The sequence below is a fragment of the Strigops habroptila genome, chromosome 8 (genome assembly GCF_004027225.2).
Source record: "Strigops habroptila isolate Jane chromosome 8, bStrHab1.2.pri, whole genome shotgun sequence".
Taxonomy (NCBI): Eukaryota; Metazoa; Chordata; class Aves; order Psittaciformes; family Psittacidae; genus Strigops; species Strigops habroptila.
The window spans coordinates 7,235,225-7,244,565 of NC_044284.2; the positions used below are offsets into that span (position 1 = coordinate 7,235,225).

Consider the following 9,341-nt stretch of genomic DNA (forward strand, 5'->3'; position numbering starts at 1 on the left):
GATTCTATGATTCTGTAAGAAAGACCTGAGGCCTCCTGACAACAGCAATGGGTTTTATCAGCTCAGCTGTCCATCAGGCCACCACCGAGGTGCTGAGAAGGCTGAGTGCTGTAATGGGTGGTCTAAGACACAGCTTGAAATCGTCCAAAGGTAGAGCTGAGCCATGAGCAGAATCAGCTGTGACAGAGCCACCTTCCCATCCCTGCAGCTTCAGTGTACGCATGGCACGACATGATGTTCATGCTTGAGAACACTTCACAGATGTGAAACACTGGCAAGACAGCATTTAGGCACAAAAATAGGCTTTTGAAATATTACTTGCAGGGATTTACTTGCTGTCCTCAACCAGCATAAAAAATCTCAGCTCAAAGGAACAGCAGTGGGGAAAGAGGCATTTCTGCAATCCCCCCCCCCCCCCAAAAACAGTTAGGCTTCCAGAGTGTTGTCTACATGGAGACAGATGGGAAAAATCATGCCAAATCAATGGCAGGCATGAATTTTAAAAGTATGAGTTAATGTGCACTAATGACCTTGGTACACCTTCACATCTGTAGCTACAGTAAGCTTAAGTTTCCTTCATTTCCATTCACTTCCAGCATGAACTAAACTATGTTTAATTGAGTTCCACACTGAAACTTTACACCACTTCTGACATCAAACTTTACGACTAATCCTTAATTAACCTTTCCGAATTTTTCTTCTTGGACTGCAAGTATATGATCATCTAATCAAACAAGCCATGAATATCTAATAACATATTTATCTAATTGCTAGGAAAGGAAAGGAAAACTTGTCAACCTTAGAACTCACAGTTCATTGAAATGCATCGGTGATGTGATGTGATTTACAAAGTGATAAGCTTCCAAAATTGAGAGCAGAAAGGCAGAAGGGAGCTTCAGCACACTTGAAAATTAACTTGATTTTAGCCCCAGGTGCAGGCTTGAAGGAGTTCCCCCTGGTTTTTAAACATGCACCTTTAACCACATTTGAAATTGCTGAGCCACATCCACAGGAGCTAAACTATTCCCAGTCCACACCTAGACTACATTATGAATGAATAAAATAGCAGACAGCGAGCAGAGACTGCTTTGAAGAAAATGAGATTCCTTCCATGCAGCTCTCCTGTCCCTCTGCACTTTTCAGACCCCTCTTAAAAGCAGACAGCCTTGCTGTCAGCTTGGCAGAGTCAGCACAGCAGCGGTCCATGCATCACTCAGTGCCAAGTCTCCATCACTTTTTCAGGCTCCTCAATCCATAGGTGAGCTGCTCATTTTGCCAGATTCAAGACCGTTGTTCTTTAAACACCTGTAAAACTAAATTTGAAGAGCCTGAAAATGCCAATGATCCCACTTTGTATCACGAGCAGAAAGCCTAACCCATCACACAAGTCATTCTTGAACTAAAGCACCCATCCAGCATTGCTCTTCCTCCTTTTCCAGATGGACACTCTCACATCTCTCAAAATACACTTTCATGTTACAGCCACAAGCAACATTTATTTCTATCGATTCCATTTTTGCCCTTGAGAATCCCCCAACTCCAATACTAAAACACACCCTTGGGATTATTGCCTTCATCTCTGCTCCTGATTCCTTCAGCCTGAATCCCATCTCTGTGCCACTAAAACCTGCCCCTGCAGCATTTGTTGGAGGTAACTCATAGCATGTCACTTACTGGAGAGGAGGTTCCCCTCCACGATGTGTTTCATTCAGAGAGGTGCAAGGCAGCTTCTGAAGCAGAGTTACAAACTCCATAAAATATATGCTATCCAGCTCTGGAAGGAATTTGTTAAGGCACAACCAGTTGTTCTTTCATGATCTTCCCAGGAAAGCTCCACTCTTTCATGGACATAAGCATTTGTGAACAGCGAATTTCAAGATTGCAAGAACAGCTGCTAATAGGAAACAAACTTCAAATTCACAGACACAGTTACCTGGATGAAAGCAAAATCCATCCAGCAGTTTCCAGACTTTTATAAAACATTTGCAGTACTTCAGTCAGTCTTGCCTGTGAAAAATCAGCCTAGGGAAGCCAGAAAACTTCTTCATCTCCGCTCTATTTCTGCTAATGGACCTCACTTACAAAGTGCCCAGCTCCTCAGGATTCTTTACACTGAATCTCTGCTGGAGGAATAAGGGCTGGGTGGAGTATTGATAGAAATGCTTATTAAATGTAAACAAAATGAAAAATATATAGTTTGAGCCCAACAATTATAACCTTGTACATCCAAATCTCTGATTTCCTTAAGACCTCTTGCAAGCACAAAGGATGGCAGGATTATGGTTGGGTCATAGGGACAATCAAGAAATAGCACAATGATTATCCATCCCTAGAGCAAAGTAAAATCTTTGTTACGCAGAACTACACCTTGAGGGAAAGAGGAAAGACAAAAACAAAGAAAACCGACCCAAATAAATAAACACAACATCCCAATCTAGCTAACAAAGGATCACGCTCAAATTCTCAGTGTTGCTGGGCAATGCCTCTCAGAGCATGAAGACTTTTTATTGTCTTAAAATACAAACTAATTACTTGCAAGATGCCCTGTGCCTAAGCTGCCCTGTTCAGAAGGCTCAGGGAGTTGTACACCACGCCTCTGCCTGCAGCACTTTCTGAGCATTCTATCTTCCAAATCTATGAACCCCCCCAAAACCTCATTATTCCAGTATTGTGAGTTAAATGTTTTGCCAAGATAAAAAGCAGCTCCTTGGGATTAGTCATCTGCAGGGGGAAACCGTGACTGTGAATCTCTTTCAGTCCCCAGGAGATCCATTTAAGAAAGTAGCTATCATTGCCACAAGATTGCCGTGACAATTCCTATTGTCATCCCATCCTGCTTAGTGCCAGCACACTCCCCACAGACCAGGGATTCCGCTGGCACACACACAGGGTATTTGCAGTGAATCCAGTGAACACAATCAGGCTGATTTGAGCCCCTCTGATTTTCTAATCAGCGAACGCTGTACTACAAAGACACAGAGGGCAAGCCATGATGCATATTAAAATAATCACTGCTGTCAACAACTTCCATTTTTTCTGCAAAATTTTACAGCTGAAAATGCAAACTGTTTCATCCATCGTAAGTGGGAACGAGTGCAATATTTATGAGAGCAGTGTTAGCTTGCTTCCAGTTTCTCTCACCCCCAGGAATCCCAAGCACAAGCCTGGGCTCCGTTACAAACACCCCTGCCAGTGCCATGGGAGCTGCTGAACGGACATCAGTATGCAACATACAGACAGATAGGTTGGCATCCTGTGCTGGACACGTTTATGTTCTCTACTTCCCCCAGCAGCATGGAGGTACAGCAAGCAGCTTCACTCGGTTAATTTTCAGTAGCTGTCATTTCCCGGAGGAAACACACATCAGAAACACAGAGAAATGTTAGCACAGTCTGGCAAAGAGCTCTCTTCTTCCGCCTGTACAGCTCCGGTGTTCCCAGGCAAAGGCATCTGGGTCACAGGAGTAAATGTGAAAAAGCGGAGGCCTCCCTGCCCTTCAGCATCCTGTTGGGCAAAGTGGGGATATTCTGTGCACTGTTTCTATTTTAAACAAAGATCTCACAAACAGACCTTTCTGGAGCTATTAGAAGCAGCCAGACGCTGTGTTGCAGCTTTCTGTGCAACCTTTGTTTGGGAACAGAGGTTGTGGTAACTTGTGAGCAACAGATCACGAAAAAATATTTAAGATCATCCGATGACTTGCTGGCAGAGATGCAAGTTCAGAGACATCCCAAGCCAAGCACCCAAAGCAGAAACTCAGCTGGCAGCTTCCAAACACTGCTGAGGGACTGGCAAACCCAAGCTAGACACATGTACCACTTGGGACCCGCTGAGGCAAACAACTAGAGGACAGACCTCCTACCTTGTGGAGAAGTGCTCAGTCACACAGCCCTGTCACCTGTTTTACAGATGAGCTCCTAGTAACTCATAGAATGACATTAGGCTTCATACCCTAGGACTGGCAGGTGAACATGCTGCCATACACACACTCCACCTGAAACGTCCTTTACCAACCCCAGCACCAGTGAACACACCAAGAAGCATCTATGCAGTCTATTGATACATGCTGGGAAGCACACATCCAGTTCTCACTGCTTCCCAGCATCCTTCAGACTAAGGGATCTATCTTACAGAGCTGGTATCATAACAACAGGTAGGAATGGGCTTAAGTGCTGCCTCAAAACAGCTAAGCCACTGCTTCACAGAACCAATTCTGGACCCATCATTCACCTTCTTGCTCCAGGAATCAGAAGTAAAACAAGTGGAATATGGAGACCTGCAGTCGCATTGGTACCACCAGTGAACCTCAGGGAGGGATTTTACAGAGGAAGCTTTGGGTTCACATCTCACTAAAGGCTGAACTGCAGTGTGTGTTTCAGGAAGGCAATAAGCCTTGATTTTTACCTATAAGCAAGTGGCTCAAATATATTTTTTCTCAGGTTTTTACTCACAAGTAATTAGAGCATCTGATAACAATGATTCCTGCTGGCTAGACACCTAAAAGCACTTTATCCTGAAAGCATATAATTTCATCTTCTAGATTCTTAATCAGCACAATTATAATTAAAAGAACGCTCAAAGTAGCCACTTATATTACAAACTTCCTAGACAAGTTACCAGTCAAGCAGCATAGACTTCAAATACATCTGAAGTCACTGGGAATTTTAGTTATCTCTACATAATCTCAATGAAAATGTTCTCTAAATAGAAAGATCTCAAGCAGTTGGGCCACCTTACATTCAGCAACAAAACCTGTCCTCAGCAAAGCAGTTACAGGGAGAGCTGTAATACGTAGGTCAGCAATCTATGAAGGGCTATGATTAAGACATAGTATCAGATTGATTCATAATGCTCTTTGATTGCTAATCCTGTGCAGAATTGTGATTTACATCACTCCAGCAAAATCCACGGGCTATGGAAAAGGTCCATGCATTTTGTAAGAGATCATCAAAACAATTCTGTCAGGTCTTTCATCGTGCTCTTTATAGATGCTGAGTTGAGAACAGGAAAATGACATTTTCACCGAGGGCTGCGCGCACCGCTGGGACTCTCCTGTGGAAAGGGAGCGGGACCATGACTTCACTGCATCATTTCTGCCCTTTCAAAAGTTGCCCATGCAACAGATCAAGCCAGTGAGGAGAAGCCCAGGAGCTGGAAGAGCTTAAGTCTGAACGTCTCCTCTGCACCAGCCAGCCTGAGAACACAGAGCAGGACAACCTGACATGGATCTCAGACAGCACCCATTATCATCCTCCGCTTCTTCCAGCCTGGAGCAACACAGGAGCAGGGAGAGACGTGCGTTTCCCAAGCATGTGGGGTTAAGATGTCCACAGAGGTGGTGTCATGCCTGCACTACCTTTGGCAGAGGGCTGCCCCTCAGTGAGCTGGCTGTCCTCTGACAGAGGCACTCAGGGAAATAAGCCTCTGAGTATACAGTAATCTGCTTTTGCAGCCAAGTTCCTTTTGCACCAGTCTCAAGGACAGAGTTAAAGCTGTGAAACATTCTTGGCTTCATCCGCTTTGCCATTCATTAGGCCATCCCTAGCCACCTCATACTGCCACTTCTAATTCCCCCCATGCATTTCCAGCTCTGCAGCAGAGGACTCTGCCAGCAATCGCTTCAGATTATGATTATACTTGTCGATTTTGTCCCAGAAAACTAGGTCTCAGTGAACAACGATGCACCTCCACTTCCAGGGTTTGATTTTAACCCAGTTACAGTGTATCTGCAAGCAAACAGTAGCCACGAGAGCAGACACCCTGCTTACCAAAGCCTCTTCAACAAATATTTGTTTGTGCAGGAATTAGGTAGACACGATCATGTATTCCTCATGTTTTCCAGAACTCAGCCTCATATCTGCTGCCAGCAAGAGATGCATACACACCCAGCACCACTGATAATGTATCAGCTCACTGCACCAGGTGTCTAACCTCCGTTTGCAGGACAGCCACTGCTTTTGCTGGAGGCACACCTTTAGGCAGAGGACCCCACAATATACACACAAACCCACCACTAAGTCACCACTGCTGCGTTATGAACACAGCCCAACACTGAGCTCCTTGCACAGTATTTTGCCTACCTAAGGGAAGTGACCATAAAATGAAGGAAAGCAAGCCAGTGGATAGATTTATCTAGAGCTGCAGCCCTGCATGGCTGTCCTGTTCCCAGCACCATAGAGCAGCACTATCACCTCCAGCAGCAAACTGATGTAACAGCTAACCCAGAAGAGAATGGATGATGTGCCTAGACTCAGCACCCGCACCACCTCCAAAGCAGCAGCATATGCAGACGCAAGGAGATCAGCTGCCCAGAGCAGAAGAGACCTAGAGAGGGGCTGCCTGCCCTCAGAGGTCCCCGTGCCTGCTGACTCCAGCCCCCCAACTCGCACCCTCCAATAGCAAGAGCTGCAGCTCATAGGAAAATGTTGCCTCATTAGACACTCTTGGCCTCTGTCCCAGGGGCCTTCTGGGGAAGGCTTTTCCTGGGAATATTCTTCCTCCCAGGAAACATTCAGCATCACTCATGTCTATATGAACTCCTCAGTTACTCAAAGCTTCACTTAAGCCTTCCACGACACAATGATCCAGGCAAAAGGGCACGGTTATGAAGTACAAGGGATGTATGCTTGCTACATTACCTTGTCCTGGACCCCAGCAGATGAAGACAATAATCCAAGATGCAAGACCAAGGTCAATAACCAGGCTCTTTAGCAAAAGCTGAGGACAGAAAGCTGCTCCGTTTGTACCCACTTCAGATAAGTCTGCCTCGTGCTGCTGGGGTCTCTTTCACTGCCTCCCCGAGTTCCCACATAGAATCATAGAATAGTTTGGGTTGGAAGAGATATTTAAGATTAGCCCAGCTCAGAAGAATTATTCCACAATCCTTCATGTAATGAGTGTTACAAAATCCTGGTAGGTTAGCTACCAACCTTTTAGGCAGTCTGGTGAGTGTGCCACTAAGGAAGGAGTGACACATTGCAATTCACTCCTCACACATTAATAGGCAGCTCTGGTTTCTCACTCCCTCACAGCCAAGAAAATCTCCTGCTACATCCAGCTGCCCCGCGATGGCACCTTTTCCCTCTCGGATATTTTTGTTTTGACACTGTCAGTGATTAGATCCAGTTGCAGCAAGCAGTTACGGGAACAGCATGGACAGCAGCAGTTTCCATTCTCTTACCTCCCCGATTTGCAGGGGGGGCTTGTAAATACAGCAATGGAGATCTGCCCCGAAAGAAAACACCATGCACAGCACTACAGAAAACACCTTCAATGGCATTTTTCCTCTCTGCAGTCGGACCTGCTGTGAGCTAACTAAAAACGGATCCAGCTACTTCTAAAATTACTTACAGCCCGTATTCCTCGCTACAACTCGTAGCACCGTGCGGACCCAAGGATCGGTTAAATTCAGATGAGAATAAGCACAAACGCGAGGAGAGGGAGGAGCTGGAAGCTCAGGGTATGGTTTTCATCGGCATTATCTGCCTCATCCCCCGCTCCCCGGTCAGCATCGGCTCGGTTTTCCGCTGGCAAAGCCCCGCCGAGCGACACCGGGGCCGGGACCGGGGACGGGACCCCCCGCTTCGCACCCCTGCCCGGGGAGCGGAGCCTGCCGAGGCTGGTGGGGGGGACGGGACGACGAGCAGCCTGGGCAGCCACGGCCATAACAACTACCGTTTACAACTTTATATTTATGGGGTTATAAGGATAACTAATAATAATGATAATAATAATTATAATAATAGGAATTAATAAAAGTTACGCGGCAGCGGAGCTGGCGCTTGTCAGTCAGGGCAGCGCTCGCTCCAGACTGTCTGCCAGGTCTACCCCGGCGCCGGAGCCGCCCCCCCGCCCGGCCACGCTGAAACCCCCGAGAGCCGCGGGGCTGCGCTGGGCGCGGCGCTTCGCCTCCCGCGGCACCTGCGACCCCGACCCCAGCCCCGGCCCCATCAGTCCCTCACTCACCGCGGTCCCGTCTGTCTCCTACCGCCGCCCCGCGCCGCCGCCCGCCTTTGTTGCCGCCGCGCCCGAGGCACTTAAGCGCCGTTCCCCCGCGCGGCGCTGCGCTGAAGCAGTGCGGGCGGCTGGCGGGGGCCGGGCCGGGGCCGCGGCGCTGGGGGAGGTGCCGCCGGCTGCCTGCGGCGGGTACGGGGCGGCCCCCGCGCTGCCGCCCACCGGCGGGCACCGGGAGGGGTGAGGTGGGAAATGGTACCGTTAAAGGACGAGTCATTCAGAGCAGGGCAGCGGCGCCGCGGCATCCTCATCCATCCTCCTCCCGCCTTGTCCTGTCTCTGCATGCTCCTGGCAAAAGCCCCTCTCCAGGTTTCCTGTAGCCCCTTTAGGCACTGGAGCTGCTCTAAGGTCTCCCCTTAAGGAACCTTCTCTCCTCCAGGCTGAACCAGCCCAGCTCTCTCAGCCTGGCTCCATAGCAGAGCTGCTCCAGCCCTCGCAGCATCTCTGTGGCCTCCTCTGGACTCGCTCCAACAGCTCCACATCCTCTTGTGTTGTTGCCCCAGAGCTGGACACAAGATTGCAAGGGGGGGTCTCACCAGAGCACAGCAGAGGGGGAGATTCCCCTCCCTCGACCTGCTGCTCACGCTCTGGGGATGCAGCCCAGCATACAGATGGTTTCTGGGCTCAAGCGCACACTGATGGGTCATGGGGAGCTTCTCATTGCCCAACACCCCCAAGTCCTTCTCCTCAGGGCTGCTCCATCCAGTCTCTGCCCAGTGTGTGCTTGCGCTTGGAATTGCCCCATGTGCAGGACCTTGCACTTGGCCTTGTTGAACCTCATGAGGTTTGCATGGACCCACCTCTCCAGCCTGTCCAGGTCCCTCTGAAGGGGACAAGCTACAGTCCCTCTAGACTAGACTAGCCCTAAGCAAAGCTGCCCTCTATCTCAATTACTACAGGCTTATTTTGAATATACAATGTATCAATACTTCATTAATGAGACACAGGCAGCTTACCCCAGCACATGATTACACTGCCAGTCCCAGGAGAACCCACCAGCCTATGGCTCCTGTGTGTGCCCAAAGGCTGCCCACAGCACAGACAACAAGGCTTACGGCTGCTTTCTGGCATAAACTAGTTTCAGGCTGTACCCACTTTCAGCCTCTTCTATTTCTCTGTTAAACAGACAAGCACGAGCAGGGATCAGTGTGTGCAACTACGTTTTGCCAAGTTGTGTGCTAACTAGGCTCCAGGCAAGCTAACATGATTATTGTTATCATAAAAGCTTGAGATAGGAGAGACCCTGGCTACGCAAGCCAAAACATGGATCCTGCTTAAATCAGCACCATTCCCCATTGGGGACTAGTGGGGTTCAGGACGTGGTACAC

General features: G+C 48.4%; 1 protein-coding gene across 2 annotated transcripts in view; it reads right to left on the bottom strand.

The window, feature by feature from the left end:
* ST6GAL1 (ST6 beta-galactoside alpha-2,6-sialyltransferase 1) overlaps positions 1-8,293 on the bottom strand; it is a 47,039-nt gene extending 38,746 nt beyond the window's left edge. Inside the window, exon 1 of one of the 2 annotated variants that reach the window (XM_030494874.1) lies at positions 8,213-8,293. The gene's annotated coding sequence lies outside the window, so the exon portion shown is untranslated. Of the gene's footprint in view, positions 1-7,965; positions 8,174-8,212 lie in introns of those variants that run through there. The other variant, XM_030494873.1, reaches the window with a different exon arrangement.
* Between the last annotated feature and the right edge of the window lie 1,048 nt (positions 8,294-9,341).